The 18,070-nt window shown below is 32.7% G+C and overlaps 1 non-coding gene across 1 annotated transcript; it reads left to right on the top strand.

Annotated features, from left to right (window-relative positions):
• The first annotated feature begins 9,862 nt into the window (after nt 1-9,862).
• On the top strand, nt 9,863-9,965 carry LOC120604756 (U6 spliceosomal RNA). The gene has a single exon (XR_005653407.1). It is a non-coding gene; the product is annotated as a U6 spliceosomal RNA (small nuclear RNA).
• The last annotated feature ends 8,105 nt before the right edge of the window (nt 9,966-18,070 follow it).

Below are 18,070 nucleotides of genomic sequence, written 5' to 3' on the forward strand. Positions count from 1 at the left end.
TGATTGACATAAGTTGCTTAAATTCCTTCAATGATCTTCCATCACCTTCAGGATAAAGTCCTAAGTCCTTAGCTTGGCAAATAAAGATCTTCAAAATCCAGATTCTGCAGAGCTATTTCATACCACCCCTTCTCATCCTATTCCCCACCTCTGCACTTAGACTTCAGCATTTCAGAATAACTCAAATGTCTTATAGTTCTTCAGGAAAAAATATACTGTTCCAATATCTCTCTGCCCTTTCACCTAGAATTCCTTCTGTTGCAAAATACCCTCCCCCTCTCCTCCTATTCCTACTCCCCTGCTTTATCTTCTTAGCAAACTCTTATCTATTCCTCAAAGCCCTTCTCCAAGAAGCATTTCCTTAATCTCTCTCTCCTACTCCCATGCTGGAGCTAATATTCACTTCCACTTTTATATTCTCTTCAATCTTGGTATATACTTTTATTATAAGTATTATAATTATTTACATACATACCTGTCTTTCCCAGAAAACTAAAATCGAAAAAATATATAATGTCTTTCTCTCCTTAGTAGAAAAATACCACTCAATAAATATTTATTGAACTTACTGAATAAGGAGGTTGGGGTTCTACTCTCAATTTTGCCACTGAGAAATCAGAAATCCTCAATGTTAATCTAATTACTTGAACTGTTCCAAAAATTAATTTTATTCACCTGTGGAAAGATCAGTACACTCCAACATACAGTCCAAACCAAATTCTGTCTGCCTGAAACTATAGCAAAATAATGTTTATCAACTTACCCTGCAACGTGGGCCAGCAATGCCTAACTATCTGGTAGGCAGGAATTTGAGGAGCTTGCCCTAAACATGGAATTAATGGGTCACCTGCAATAAATGGGAAAAGAAATAATTTCTACAAATTATGAAGGTCAGGGGGAAAGACTGGCATGCCTACCATTCATTGTACACTTCACAACTGTATAAAATTTGCAAGTGAAAGTCACTGAATATGTAGTCAGTTTTGTGAGCTCTTTGGAAGCAAATGAAGCAGTTTGGAGATTCAATACAATGAGATAGGGAAATCTTGGGAAATTGTTGGAAATATTTACTGAACTATTTCTTCAGATGAAAAGTCTCAGGATGAATTTAAAGGATCTAAATGATGTACTGGTCAGAATGCTTAATGATTCACAACACTTTACTTTCTTACTTAATGTACCAAGATGTCAGTGGAACTTGAAACTGAAAGGAAAATATTATCGATTTCATAACACTGCTGGTTTAATTGAGGCAGTACAGGTCTTCATTAAAGTGTTACATATAAAATTTGGTTTCAGGTTACAAGATTGCAAATAGAGACTGTGTTTATTTTGAAAATTAATAATCTTTATTATGGTACATACAGAGAGAGACAGAGATAGAAAAATGGAAAAACAGAGAGTGAAGCGTCACTAGACAGAGCACTTATTTCCTACTACTAAACTACTTTGAAGTCAATGGAATCATAGAATTTGAAAAACTGAGGAGCCATTTGGTGGGAGGATGACCTCAAAAGACTACAATTTTGATGAGTACTTATCATTTTTTAAGTTTCTCTTATTGTCTTTGGAATGCAATCAAGATATATTTGAATTAATGAGCAGTAATACTATATAAGTGGCTTTATTTCTGAAAAACTGAGGTAACAAATTATGGACTAACAAAAATGCGTTGAATTTTGTAAACCAGCTTTTGAAACTTCAAGTATCCTGAAATATTTCTGGATATTTGGACAAATTCTGGGCATGTTTGAGGCCATCTGGTTCTGTGAAAGTATATTTTTAAAATAGAACAGTAAAAAAATGAAAGAGAAAGCTACCATCGCCCTGCTAATGTAAGCCTAGTGTCACAACTGAGGTGTCCGGATTGACTGACAATTATTTAATCGTTTAGCCTGTTAATTACCAGTATTTTTAGCTATTTGGTCAAAATTGGTCATAGGTTTACCACAGAACTTTTACAAAGTTTTTTAACTCTTTTTGAAATGCTTTTTAAGATCTTTATTGTTTTTAAGATCGATAATTTCTAAAGGGTTAACAATAAAAAAAGTCCACAAGTTTTTGATCATTTAAAAGTTAGCTTATATAACTTCCAAAGTCCCTTAGAGCTCCAACATTTCGTGGTTGGTCTCAGACCTAATAAGACTTTTATGCAAACCCTATGATTATTATAATTTCAAGAATGATTTACATACTGGTAAATTATTTGCAAATTCAGAACAGGAAGTAAAGATGTTTCCATCTACTTGCTTGCAGATCATGTAAACTTTTCCAAAACACCAAATGTTTCCCTAAACTATATTAGTACTCGTTTAATTGCCTAACATGTATATCGACTATGATTTTGGGTTACAAGGTTGCAAACAAAATGTGCTTTATTTAGTTTATAGATTATGAAATAATATTGATATATTTGCAAAATATTTAGACGTAAGGATATATATATAGATGAAGGAAGAAGAGAATGAAATGAAACTTGATGTAATAAAAGATTTTTAAAAATTTAACAACTTGACTCTGAATGCTTTTCGTAGTTAGGGCTTCTGGTAAGATTTTAATTATTTTGAAGTTTTAATAAAGCATAAATCACTATTACGCTGTTTCAGAAATTTGGAAAGATTATTTAGGGATTTTAGTTTAATGTCTTTATTTTGAAATTTGCTCAAATTTTTTGAGTTCTGAAAAAATAAATTCTCAAAGTTGATAAGGACCAAACTCTGAAACCTCATTTATTTGGATTATAAGGATAAATAAAATCTTTCTTCTCTGAACTGTTCAAACACTAATTTAGGATTGCGGTTAAACTAGGAAAGAGCGCCACCTACTGAATCAAAGTTACTTAAACATCTCAACATTAAGTTCATTTTTCAGAATATTAAAGTTATAGCATTTTTTCTTCAAAGATGTACATTTAAAAGGATCTTCATACAGAAAATATTCTTTAAAAAACTATTAAACTAAATGTTCCCATTCGTTAGAAAATAAGACTGGCCATATGTGTTTATCATCCCCTATGTCACCCCAACAAATGATAACATAACCAAAAAGGTAGAAACCCAAAACACTAAAAAAATGGCAGCAGGCAAGCTGTTTTACCAAATATCTGAAAGACAGAAAGCAGATAGAGAACTAGTGACTGTTGTTGCAGAGTGAAAGAAGAGCTATACCATAAAATACTACCAGAGGGGCTGCACCGATGAGGAAGCTGATACACCTTGCAGAATACACCAGAGGCTAAGGACACAAATCAAAGACAAGGGAGGCCACAAAAAAAGATGTAGAAATGAAAAAAGAAGAGATTCCTATAATCATAAGTCTATATGTGGCATGGTCAAACCTCTGCCTGACTTTCTTTACCACGTAAAAAATATATGGCATCTAGGCTTTGAAGTCCTAGGCTAAAAACAAAGGCAGGGAGTTCTGAAAAGAAACAGATTGAACCGGTTGAGGAGACTAGAACAGCTGGTGTGACAACCCACACTAAATACTTCACATTTGAATACTTATAGGCTCCACCTGCCTACACCTGCCTGGCAGTACACACCACCCTTTTACACAGACTTCACATTTAGTTTTACACTATATCATTTAGAAATATTTTTTGACAACCAAGATATGTCAGATATTTCAGGATAACTTGTAACATGAAGGAGACCAAGATGAACATTTTTTTTAAAAACGACTATAGAGAGTAGAGATAATTTAACAAACAGAAAGGGAAAAATATTTTAAATCCCTAATATTCTCAGAAATTAAAAATTATACTGCATCCTTACAAGAGGAGGAGGATGCCATTAAAAAGGCAAAAAAGAATGCTTAGAAATTAAAATGATGATTTCTGAAATTAAAATTCAATAGAAAAGTTGAAAAATAAAAGCAAGAAAATCTTCCAGGATGTAAGACAAAAAGGAAAAGGAATATGAGAGAAAACGTAGGAGTTCTGGAGGGTCAATCCTAGAAGTAAAACATCTACTAGAAGTTCCAGAAAGGGAGAAAAAGAATATGGAGAAAATAAATTATGAAAGAAATAATAAGAAATTCCCAGAACTGAATTAGAGTTCTAAAATTCTAAAATTATTTATGTATTCATCTCTTGATGGACTCTCAGGTTCTTTCCACCTTTGGCTACTATCAATAATACTGTTATGAGCATTCATGGAGAAGTATCATTTGAGTCCCTATATGACCCAGCAATTCCTGTGTAGAAATGAAAAAGGAAGAGATTTAAATTCTTTTGTCTACATATCTAATAGAGGAATTGCTGCATCATACAGTAATTCTCTGTTTACCTTTTTGAGGAACCAGTCAACCGTTTTCTACAGTGGCTGCAAAATTTTACATTCCTTTCAGCAAATCTGAAGGTTTCAATTTCTCCATTTCCTTGCCAACACTTAGATTATGTCTTTTTTATTATAGTCATCCAAATAGGTGCAATGTGGCATATCATTGTGATCACACTCTGTTTTATCTCTTAGTGCTTACCTTAGAAATTAGCACAGTCACCTTTACTTAACAAAAGCTTATACTGTTACGTTTATTATCAACCTGGGGAAGAGTCTATAAATAATTTAATGTTATCACATACGCACACATGCACATATATTGTAATTGTCATGTACTGTAATTCTGTATCATTTAAATGCCACAAGATATTATTATTATTATTATTAATTTAAATTAGTTTCAAATATACAGTATGTTGGACAGACATCTATATAATTCATAAAATGATCCCACTAATTGTTTCCTCCCTCCCCTACCCCTCCACCTAGCCATCATATTAATGCTAACTTCATTCCTTCTGCCATGCTCCCCATGACCAACTGTCAACTACTAATTTGTACTTCTGTAACCCTTCACTTCATTCTCCCAGCTCTCCAATCCCCCTCCCCTTTGTCTGTCACCAAATTGCCCATTATATTTGTGAGTCTGTTTTTGATTAGTTTGCTCTTTCTGTTCCTTAGATTCCGCCTATAAGTGAAATCATATGCTATTTATCTTTCTCTGTCTGATTTATTTCACTCAGCATAATAACCTCTAGGTCCATCTGTGTCATTGCAAATCCACAAAATATTATTATTGGTTTTTTTTTTCACACCCCCTATTTTCACAGTTAATGTGTTTTAGGGTTATCTTCACAATTATCATTTTCTTTGGTCTCCATCACTTTTGCATCTGATCTTTCATGTAAGATTACTTTCTTCTGCATTACATAAGAACACTTCTAGAATGTTCTCTACTGCTTATCTGCTGTTGACAATATCTTTTATTTTTCTTGAAAATGTATTTTGCCTTCATTATTGAAGTATTTCCAGGGTGGTGCTCATTTTCTCACAGCACCTTGAAAATGTCTTTTTTTTTTTTCCTGGCTATTTTAAGATTTTTCCTTTTGTCTTGATATACTAAAGTTTCATTTTTATGTATATCATGAGGATCTATTTTATTCATTCTGCTTGGGCTTTGCAGGGCTTCTAGAATTTGGGGATTATTAGCAATCATCTCTTCAAAATATTGTCTAGATCCATTCTTTCTCTTTTTCTTCTGGTCTTCAATTAAAAATTTTAGATCCTCTCACTCTATCTGATATGTCTCTTGTTCTTTATACTTTATTACCTACATTTTAATTACTCCTTGCCTCATTCTGAATAGTTTTTTCTGAAATTTATTTCAGCACCTAATTCTCTCTTCAATTATGACTAAAACACTAAACCAATTTCTAAAAATTTGATATTACATTTTTACTTCTGGAATTCCTTTCCCTGCATCTGCTATGTCACTTTTTTATAGTTTACAGTTCCCCACTAAAATTTTCAAGCTTGATTTTGTCTGTAATCATAGTTGTTTTACAAAGTCTGTGCCTGATAAATTCAATTTCTTGAGTCCCTCTGTATCTTTTTCTGCTATTTGTTTTACTTGCTGGTTCTAATGGCACCTTGTCTCTTTGAGCGTCTCCGTATCTTTATTTGTGTTCAGAACATTGTGCTCAAAATTTTATTTATAGAAATCATCTGAAATCTGTTATGATTTTAACCTCCTCCACAAAGAATTTTTGTTATCTGCCAGGTGCTCAAGGTGGTCAGCAGTGAAGGACCAAGATGTGTGATTTGCTGCACTACCATGTAATTGGAAAGAAGACCACAATCCAAACCCTTTCTCTCAGATGACAGACCATCATGGCCCTAGGCCAAAGTTGGGACTGTCACTGTTGGTGAGTACCATCTACCAACCCTCATTCCTCTAGCCAAGCAACACTACTAAAAGTTCAGCTTAGTCTCTCAATTGCCTTCTTAGGATTGGCATACATACCTGGGACAAAAGTGCTCCTGAAACTAATGGAATGCTATATGTCAAAATACCTCATTTTTTTTTTAAAGTGTTTTTAAATGGCGCACCTCTCTGGGCCCCAGCCCTCTCCAATATCTTGCCTTGTATTTCCTCACTAAATTAGCTGTTTTATGATATTAAGAAGACATTTATAATTTACCTAGCTTTTTTATTTATCTTCAATAGGAAGGTAGATACAAATTATCTTAGTTTACCATAATTTAAAGCCAAATGTCCTGCCTTCAAGGTTTAGTATTAGTATACCCTTTTAGTTTTCATTTTATCTCATTATCTCCCTAGGTAATTTCATATACTACTTCATGTATATGCTGATATCTCAGAATTCTATATCTTTGCCCAGATCTTTCTTTTGAGCATCACATATATATTATTCAGCTGCCTATTCTAAATCTCTACTTGAGTGTGTTGTAGGAAACCCAAACCTAAGATGTATAAAATTGGATTTGCATCTATATGTCAGTGATTCCAGTCATATATATTTATACAGTACATATATATTATATGTATATAATATATGTTTTCTAATCATACATATGTTATTTCATTAAATTCCTACATCTTCCAGGTAGGTATTATTACCAAAGTTTTAATTTGTATTGTCCTAATTCCTGGTGAGACTAAATACATTTCACTTGCTGTCATGCCAGATTTGGGAGAGATAATCAGAGAATACAGGTAATTTTCCAAAACTCAAAATTAGTATTTAAAAAGCCATGTCTGAATTTCTGCTTCCTGACATGATGGAATAGCAGGACATCATTGCCCTGCCTTAAACAATTAAACAATCAAATATATATGAAACAAGTTTTCAGATACTAGACAACAAGCAGCACAAGCTAGTGATCCCAAGAGAAAGGAAATAAAGTAAACCCTCCAAGTATTCCAATTCACTGCCTTGAAAGAGTTTCCAGGCTGCAACCTTGAGAGGTAGAACCCAAACAAACCCCTATTAGTTTTACTAAGTTGAAAGGACAGAGATTCAGTAAATCCCAGGCAACTAAAATTTACAGGGCAGAAAACCAGAAAATAGGAAACTGCACAGAAAAAAAGGGGAAGCTCACAAGAATTGAAGAGGGGGTCCTTAGGTCTTTGACTGAGTACTGATTTATACATGCATATGAGTAAACTACTAAGGATAAAAAAAAAAAAAAGAACCATTAGAAAATAGTACACAAAGCACCTCCAGAATTCACACAGGGCTGTAAACCCTTGCGTTTTCCATCAGTCCAAATGGAAGGACCTCCAAAAATGTGAGAGCATAAAGTAGAGACCTCAGAAAGTCATTGCCTCAGTAGTAGGGCCAAATTAGCCCCCAAATAAAGACTGTTTATTCTAACAATGCTTAGGAGCAAGCCTCAAAAAGATCAACCATTCTAACAATGCTTAGGAGCAAGCATTGTTAGAATAAAGACTGTTTATTCTAACAATGCTTAAGCATTGTTAGAATAAAGACTGTTTATTCTAACAATGCTTAGGAGCAAGCCTCGAAAAGATCAGCCATCCTAACAATGCTTAGGAGCAAGCCTCAAAAAGATCAGCCATTCCAAGTACCTTAACAAGGTACCAGAATAAAAGCCCAAACAATTAAAGAAATACAAATAATCCAACACCAAAAATTGCAGGTTTCACAATGTTTGATGTCCAAAAAAGATGACCAAGAATGCAAAGAAGCCGGAACCATACCCAGGGAAAAAACAAACAATAGAAACAGATGCAAAATGACATAGATGATATAATAAGTAGACAAAGACATTAAAATAGCTATTATACAAATACTCCATTTGATCAAGAAGGTAGAGGAAACCATGAGAATGATAAAAAAAATAATAATAATAAAATGGCAGATATAATAAGCCCACATCAAATTTCTGTAGATGAAAAATATAATATAGGAAATATAACAGATGGGATTACCAGCAGATTCGATATTGTCAAATAAAAAATAGTAAACTTGAAGAAAAAACAATAGAAACTAATCAAAATGAAACACAGAGAAAAAATAGATTGAAAAACTAATGAATAGAGAACTGGTGAGCTGTGAGAAAATATCAAACTGCCTAATATATGTATAGTCAGAGTCTCAGAAGGAAATGTGGGATGGAGGGAGTTGAAGAAGTAGCCAGGAAATTTTCCAAATTGATGAAAAATTTAAGGTCACTAATCAAACAAGTTCAAAGGACCCTCAAACAAATACTACACAAAAAGCCAAACCAAACCAAAATGAAAACCAACACCAAGGTTCATAATAATATAACTGCTAAAAAAATCAATGATTAAATCTTAAAAGCAGTCAGAGGAAAAGACATAACATACAGAAGAAAAAATAATGACAGCTCACAACTCATTACAAAGAATGTAAGCCAAACGTGAATGGGGTCAGATCTTAAAATCACTGAAAGAAAAAAAGTGACAATCAAGAATTCTGTATCTAGAAAAAAATATCTCTCAAAAACCGTAGCAAAAGTAAAGACTTTTGCAGACTTATGAAAGCTGAGAGAATTTGTCATCTTTAAGCTGGTACTATAAGAAATGTTCCAGTAATCCTTCAGGTAGAAAGAAAATGATACCAGACAGAAATCTGGATATACATAAAGAGATAAAGAGCACCATACATAGTAAATATGAGGATAAATATAAAGAACTTATTTTATTATTTTTCTCTCTTTAAAAGATAATTTACTTTCTAAAGCATTAGTTGTAACTATATTCTGGAGATTACTATGTATTCTACTTAATTGTATGACAAAAGATGGGAGAGAAAAAGCAGAAGTATGCTGTTGTACAGTTCTTATTCTGTGTATGCCATGTTTTAATACTATTTGAAGGTTGACTGTGATAAGTTAACTATTTATACTATAAACCCTATATTAACTACTAAAAATTAAAAAATAAGAGGAATAGCTACCAAGCCAATAAAGAAGCTAAAATTGAATCATAAAACTATTCTCAATAATGCAAAGAATCAGGAAAACAGGGAAAAAAGAACAAAGAAGAGATGGGAGAAATAGAAGAAAGATGGGATAAATAGAGAACGAGGTGATGGATTTAAATCCAATCGTATTATAATCACATTCAATTTAAATGTATGTGGTTTAAATACTCCAATTAAAAGGCAGAGACTGTCAGAGTAGATAAAAAGCAAGACTCAATTACATGCTGTCTACAAGAAACTTATTCTAAATTTAAAGACATAAATTAGGTAAAAATAAAAGGATAAAAGAAAATATACTATGCTAATACTAATGAAGAGGAACTTTAAATGGCAATATTAGAAAAAGCAGACTTCAGAGAAATTAATATTGTTATAGATAAAGCCACTTCATAATGATAAACAGGTCAAAATTAATCATCAACTATAACAAACCTAAATTGCATGCATCTAATAACAGAAACTTAAAGTATATGAATAAAAATTTGATAAAACTTAAATTAGAAATGCACAAATTAACAATTAGTGCTAGAGATTTTAACACTGCTGTTGATAACTGATAGAACAAATAGCTTAAAATCAGTAGGAGTGCTTACTTTGGCAGCACATTTACTAAAATTGGAATGATAGAAGATTAGCATGGCCCCTATGCAAGGATAACACGCAAATTCATGAAATGTTCCATACTTTTATGTATGGTGTCAGATGGGTACTAGATTTACTGGGGTGATTACTTCATAAGTTGTACAGATGTCTAATCACTATGTTATACACCTGAAATTAATATAATATTGTATGTCAACTGTAACTGAAAAATTTTAAAAATATTTTTTAAAAATCAGTAATGACATAGAAAATCTGAATCACCCAACTTGACCTACACCCAAGAACAGCATAATACACATTCTTATCAAGTCTTCATGGTACAAAATCAATATACAAAAAGTCTTGTTGCATTTCTATACACATACAATAATATACAATAATATACATATTATATTTCTACATAATAAGGAATCATTAGAGAAAGAAATTAATAAACCAATCCCATTTACAATTGCATTGAAAAGATTCAGATATCTAGGAACAAATTTAACCGAGCAGGTGAAAGATCTATATTCTGAAAATGACAAAGAAAGGAAAGAAATTGAAGAAGACAAGAATAAATGGAAAGATATTCCAGGCTCAAGGATTGAAAGAATTAACACTGTTAAAATGTCCAGACTTTCCAAAGCAATCTACAGATTCAATGCAATTCCTATCAAAATTACAATGGCAGTTTTCACTGAAGTACAACAAACAATTCTAAAGTTGTTATGGAACCATGAAAGACCCTAAATAGTCAAAGAAATCTTGAGAAAGAAAAGCAAAGCTGAAGGCATCACACTCTCTGATTTCAAACTCTATTACAAAGCTATAGTGAATAAAACAGTATGGTTTCGGCATAAAAACAGACACATAGTTCAATGGAACAGAATAGAGAGCACAGAAATACACCCATGATTATATGTCCAATTAATTCATGACAAAGGAGCCAAAAATAATGCAACAGGTAAAGGACAGTCTCTTTAATAAATGGCATTGGGAAAACTGGGTAGCCACATGCAAAAAATGAAACTGGACACTATCTTACACCATATGCAAAAATCAATTCAAAATGGACTTAAGCCTTGAACATAAGATCTGAAACCAAAAAACTCTTAGAAGTAAACATAGATAGTAAAGTCCTTGACATAGGTCTTGGAAATGAATTTTTGAATCTGATTTTAAAAGTAAAAGAAGCAAAAGCAAAAAGTATACTAGTGGAACTATATCAAACTTGAAAGCTTCTGCACAGCAAAGGAAACCATCAACAAAATAAAAAGGCAACCTCTGAATGAAAAAAATATTTGTAAGTCATATATCTGATAAGGGGTTAACATCGAAAATGTATTTAAAAAACTCATACAACTCAATAGCGAAAAGACAAACAATCCAATTAAAAAGTGGGCAGACAATTTGAATAGACATTTTTCCAAGGAAGACATACAGATGGCTAACAGACATATGAAAAGATGTTCAAATCAAAACCACAATGTGGTAACATCTCACAATGTTAGAATGGCTATTATCAAAAAGATAAGAAATAACAAGTTTTGGTAAGGATGTGGAGAAAAAGGACCCCTCATGCACTATTGGTGAGAATGTAAATTGGTGCTATGGAAAACAGTATGGAGGCTCCTCAAAAAATTAAAAATAGAATACCATATGATCCAGCAATTCTACTTCTGAGTATTTATCTGAAAATAAAAACACTAACTTGAAAGGATGTATGCAAATCGGTAAAGCTAGTTCTATGAGAATATCAATAATATAGATAAACCACTAACCAGACTGTTCAGGGATTAATAGAAGAGAGAAGAAATAAATTGCCAATCTCAGGAACAAGAGAGAGAATATCACTTCAGATCTATACATTGAATTCATTGTTTTACAACTTTCTGAAAGAAAACTTGAGGTCCAGATGGCTTACTGGTGAATTTTATAAAATATTTAAGAAAGAAATAATATCAATTCTACACAAACTCTTGTAGAAAATAGAAGAATGAATACATCTAAACTCATTCTGTGGGGCCAGCATTATCCTAAAACCAAAACAAAAGAAATTAAAAGAAAACATGGGCCAATATCCCTCATCAACATAGATGCAACAATTCTTAACAAAATTTTAGTAAATCAAATCCAGTGTTACATAAAAATGAATAATACAGTGTGTATTTTATCACAAGAATACTGGTTGAGTTAATAATCAAAAGCAGTCAATGTAATTCACCATATTAGTATACTAAAAAAGAAAAACTATAAGATTATCTCAATAGACTTAGACAAAAATCTTTTGACAAAATTCAACATCCATTCATGATAACTCACAGAAAACTAAGAATGAAAAAAAAAAACCTTCTCAATCTAAAAAAGCATCCATAAAAAACCTACAGCTAACACCATACTTCAGTGAAAGACTAATGTCTTTTCTCCTAAAACAAGGAGTAAAGCAAGTCAATGTTGTAGCCTCTGAATCTTCCTCTGGCTTTGTGATTAAAGCCCATGTTTCCCTCCTCTGTATCAATAAAATTATGTTTATAACCTCTGTTAGTGCACTTATGACATTTTATTTAATCATTTATCCTTCTGTCTCTTACTCTACAGTGACCTTTTAAAGTCTTTTGCTTTACTCATCTTTTATTGAATATTTCAATTAAGAGTTGTATATAGTCTTAAAAATCATCTAGTTCAGTCATCCTATTTTCTATTACAGAAAAGTAAACTCGTATAAGTAACTTGTTACAATTAAGTAACTTGTCCAATATCACATAGCAAGTTAGTAGTAATCATCAACCATGTCCTTTCATCTAAGAGGTACTGTCTCCTTGAAGTAATCATTAAGTGAAGTAGGCTTTATTCACATTATAAATGAGACAATTATAGCTGAGAAAGTTTAAATATATTCGCCCATGGTCAATATTAAGTGTTAAAGCAAGGAGTATACAAAGATTATTATAAGAAATATTTTTGTTGGTGGTGGAAGAGTATTTTCCACTGCTTCACTTTTGGTTTGTGCAACGGAAACCTAAGTCTTAATGAGAAAATGAGCTGAGAGATGCAATCTAAAAATCTGAAACTATGACTGTGTTTTAAAATGTGAAATGTTCACCAATTCCTTGCTACAAGTGTCACTGTAAGTAAACCATCTTTTATTATATGTACGTATGTGTGCAAACATCTCAACCCTATTCTGATTGTATTCATGACAGCTTACATAAATACAAGTAAGATCAGGGTAGAATCCTAAATGAATGAAGACTTATAAAAAATGAAAACTAAGTGAGAATATAAAAGCTCAGAGGTAATTATGACACAGAAATACATACCATAGAATCTTGGACAATTTCTAGACATGAGCCACAAATTTAGCTTTGGATTCCTTTTAGCCAAAGCCAGTAGAGAAATGCAATCAGTTACAAGATTCGCAAGTGTGAATAAGGTAATATGTCACAGAAGAAGTGAAATTTTCTTTACATTGAGACCTGAAAGAAATATTATCACTAAAGGGATAATGTATAACAGTAAACAACATTCTTAACAACATCCTTACAATAAATTATCGTGGTGAATTTCATGAAGAAAAGGAAGCTGAAGAAAGGAGGTGAGCTCAACAAAAGTAAACACATGAGAGGGAGGCTATTATAGAATCCAAAGTATGAGTCTGATAATAAATCTTGTCATATCTCTTCTTGCAAAAATCTTCTAGAAGATTTTTGGGCCATCTGCTTTCTCAACAAGTAAAGAAAAGAGCTTTGCAAGAGGGTTCTTCTATAGGAAAAAACTCCTGCATACCACCTCCTCCTGTCCTGCTGGTATTGTATAGTTTATCTGAAATCCAAAAGCTAGGTTAGACAAAAACCATGGATTTTAGAATACTCTACTACTAGTCATAAAGGGATCAGTTGTTGTATGACATAGATAAGCACTAGTATTCAACAGTGCCATCTATATGGGGAAACTTATATGTGGGAAGGATTTCAATATGTTTGTCTTGAGTAGCCTAGGACAAGGTTTTTTAAAAGCACCAGTCGTAAAATAGACGGGGGATGTGTTAAGCTGTGTGGTGAATTCATGAGCATTTATTATAGTCTTTTCCCACTTTTGTCTATGTTTGAAATTTTCTATAATAAAAAACTAAGGAAAATGTAATCGTGTTGAAGATCCACAAAGAGATCAATGAAGAAGTAACATGAAAAATAACAAGAAATTATAAAATAGAAATAAAACAAGAGTAGATGGACATAAAATGTACCAATTAGAAATTCCAGACATAGAAAAAGTGGTAATAGAAATTAAAGGAAACACCAAAACAACCCAATTATAAATGGGCAAAGATTTGAATAGTTATTTTACAAAAGAAGATATATGAATGGCTGGAATAAGCACATGGAAAGATGTTCAACATCATTAGTCATCAGGGAAATACAAATTAAAACTATAATAAGATACCACTTCACACCCACTAGCATGGCTATAATAAAAAAGACGGACAATAACAAGTGTTGGTAAAGATATGGAGAAATGGAACCCTCATACATTGCTGATAGGTATGTAAATGGTGCAGCTACTTTGGAAAACTCTGGCAGTTTCTTAAAAATTAAACATAAATTTACATGAAACCCAACAATTCCACTCCTAGATAGCTAAGAAAATGAAAACAGATGTCTACACAAAGACTTGTACACAAATGTTTCTAGCAGCATTATTCATAATAGCCAAAAAGAAACAATCCAAATGTCTCCCAACTAGAGGAGGGATAAACACAATGTAGTGTATCTATTTAATGGAACAATGTCAGCAATACTAAAGAACAAACAACTGATATAGGCTGCAAAATAAATGAACCTCAAAGAAGCCAGATGCATAATGCATATTGTATAATTCCATTAATATGAAATGTCTAAGAAAGGCAAGTCTATAGAAACAAAGTATATTAGCGATTGCCAAGGGCTGGAGGGAGTGCCGAGAACTGGAGATGGGAACAAGGGTTGATTGCAAATGGGTATGAGGGATCATTTTGGTGTGACAGAAATAGTTTAAAACTGTAATGTGAGGATGGTTGTACAAATTTGTAAATTTACTAAAAATCACCAAATTGTACATTTTAAATGTTATGTAAATTTGCTATAGATTGTGTCTCCCCCAAATTCATAAGTTAAAACCTAATCCTCAATGTGATATTTGGAAGTGTGGCCTTTCAGAGGTGATTAGTTCTTGAGGACAGAGCCCTCATGAATGAGATTAGTGCCCTTATAAAAGAGGCTCCAATAAGCTCTCTGTCCCTTGTGCTCTTATCATACACCGAATCTGTTGATGCCTATATCTTGGACTTCCGCATCTCCAGAACCATGAAAAATAGATTCTGTTGTTTATAAGCCAGTCAGCCTATGCTGTTTTGTTACAGCAGCCAGAACAGATTAAGACAAAATTATCTCAATGAGAAGCAACCAGTATTAACAGTTTCTTGTATATTTACATACATAATCATACAGATTATTTTTCCTTTGCAAATGATAGCATACCATTCACTTTATCCTCTGATGTCTAGCTGTTTCATTTTTAAAATAGATACTGTAGATCTTTCCATAGGGCCAAAGGATCTGTGCATTGCAATTTTGTTACATATTTTCAAATTGCTCTCTATAGATATCAATTTACACTGCAATCACCAATGCATAAGAATGTATTGAGAACACATTTTTGACAACATGAGTTACCAAACTTTTAGTTCTATGCTAACCTAAAATGTTAAAAAAAGAAAAAAAAGGCACTTCACTATACTATTAACTTGTCTCTTAGAAAAAGATAACTTTTCTTTACCTAGAACAATCTTATTCCAATATTTTTGATAACTTAGATGGAAGAGACAAATTCCTTGAAAAACACAATTACAAAAGCTTACTCAAGTAGAAATAAACTACCTGAGGAGCCGTATATGTAGTGAAGCCATATATGTACTTAAAAACTTCCCACTAGGAAAACTCTAGATTTAGAGGGCTTCAATGAGGAACTCTGCCTAACATATAAAGAAAAAATGATATTCATTTTAAACACACTTTAACAAAAGTGGAAGAGAAAGGAACACTTCTCAAATCATTTTATGGGGCCAGCATTTCTCTGATACAAAAACTGGATAAAAATACTACAAAAAAAGAAAACTTCATACCCTATAAACATAGATTAAAAAATCTCTAACATAATGTCAACTACTGTAATCCAGCAATATTAAAAATGATAATATGTAACCTATTTTAATTTTTGTTGGAGTTTATCGCAAGAATGCAAAGTTGGCTCGACATTCCGAAATCAATCAGTATAATTTACCAAAGACTAAAAAAACCCCCACATGATCATCTTGATAGATACAGAAACATTATTTTAAAAATTCAACATCCAATCATGACAATTCTCAGAAAACTAGAAATGTAAGGGAAATTTCTTAACTTGATAAAGGGCATCTATGAAAAACCGATAGTTAACTTCATACTTATGTTGAAAGACTAAATCCTTTCCTCTTAAGATCTGGAACAATGCAAGCATATGTGCACTCACTACTTCTATTCATCATTGCTCTGAGGTCCAAGTTTGTGAAATAAGGCAAGATAAAGAAATGAGAAACATATGGATTGGAAAAGAAGAGTTATTGTCTCTCTAAAAGAAAAAGAATCTACAAAAATGTTGTTATAGGTTTAGAAAGGTATCAGGACACAAGGTCAATATGCCATAATCAATTACATTCTGTATATGAGTAATGAATAATTGAAAAATGAAGTGAAGAAAACCATACTCTTAACAATAGCATCAAAAATCATGAAATTCTTGTGGCTACATCTAACAAAATATATGCAAAATTTGTATGTTAAAGCTGTAAACCATTGCTGAGAGATGGTAAAGAAGATTGAACTAAATGGAGAGATATACCGTGTCTATTACTGGGAGGACTCGATGTTAAGTTGCGAATTCTCTCTGAATTGATCTATCTGTAAATTCAACCCAATCCCAACTAAAATCCCGGGAGACTTTGCAGATATGGAAAAGCTAATTCTCATATAGAAATGTAAAGGACCTTGAATAGCATTCATATTCTTGGGCATTTGTTCTGGAGAAATGATTTAAGTTCATAAAGCCCAGGCCCAAAATGAAGTCACTTATGTGAAAGCCCATGACACCAAACCTATACTTAATATCCGATCTAATTATTGTTTCAAACTTCTCCAGGAATGTAATCTTAATCGGTCAATTTGGACTTTTCTGGTCAGTATCAATGAAATAGGTAATCTGTTATATGGGCCCTGGTCATCCTTCAACGGAAGCTGAGGCAATCTGCCACATAAGACACCCTTAGGGGAAGGCAACCTTGACTGAAACAATTCTTTCTTTTCTCTTGCTAATTACTTTCTTGTCCCACCCAATTTCTAACTATAAAATCCCTCCATTTGTACAGTTTCTTAGAGCACCTCTTAACTTGCTAGATGGAATGTTGCCAGATTCCTGATCACTCAATGAAGCCAATTAGTTCTTCAAATTCACTTGATTGAATTATTAACACTTTCATGGTATTACTTTTTGGAAGAATCCAGAGCAGTTATTTTGTAGACTGTCCTACAATTGGACTTATCTGATTGCTTCCTCATGAGATACAGGTTAAACATTCTTGGGAGGTGATGTGTTCTTTTCAAGTGCATCGGATAAGAAGGCACAGATTTCCATTTTAATATAACTACATTACTAGATTATTTTTAGAAAAAAATTCATTCACTTTAAATATAACATAAACTTTTGGTTAATATAACCCATCCTTACAACTCTTCTTTACAGATGGTGGGAGCAGGTGTCTTGAGTGGGAAAGACACTGATATGAGATTTGAGGATTAGTGACAATTTGGCCAATAATTAGTTGTGGGTCCCTAGATAATTTTCTTAAAATCTTCATATAGTAAAAGTGGGAGGATAACGCCAGAAAATTTCTGAAGATTCTTTAAATTCTAAATTTCTATGATCTGAATCAAGTTGTAGCAGCGACAGAGCCAGATTTGGAATCAGGAGACCGGGATTTGAGTACCAGTTCGGCCACACACCAGCTATGTGAACATGAACAAGCCATTTAATCTCTCTAAGCCTCATAGAGATTTGCTTCACAGAGTCCGGAAGGATTAAGTGGGTTATTGCATGCATGTCAAAGTGCGCTATAAATCGCAAAAAACTACTTGAATG

The sequence above is a fragment of the Pteropus medius genome, unplaced genomic scaffold, assembly GCF_902729225.1.
Source record: "Pteropus medius unplaced genomic scaffold, Ma_sr-lr_union100, whole genome shotgun sequence".
Lineage (NCBI taxonomy): Eukaryota > Metazoa > Chordata > Mammalia > Chiroptera > Pteropodidae > Pteropus > Pteropus medius.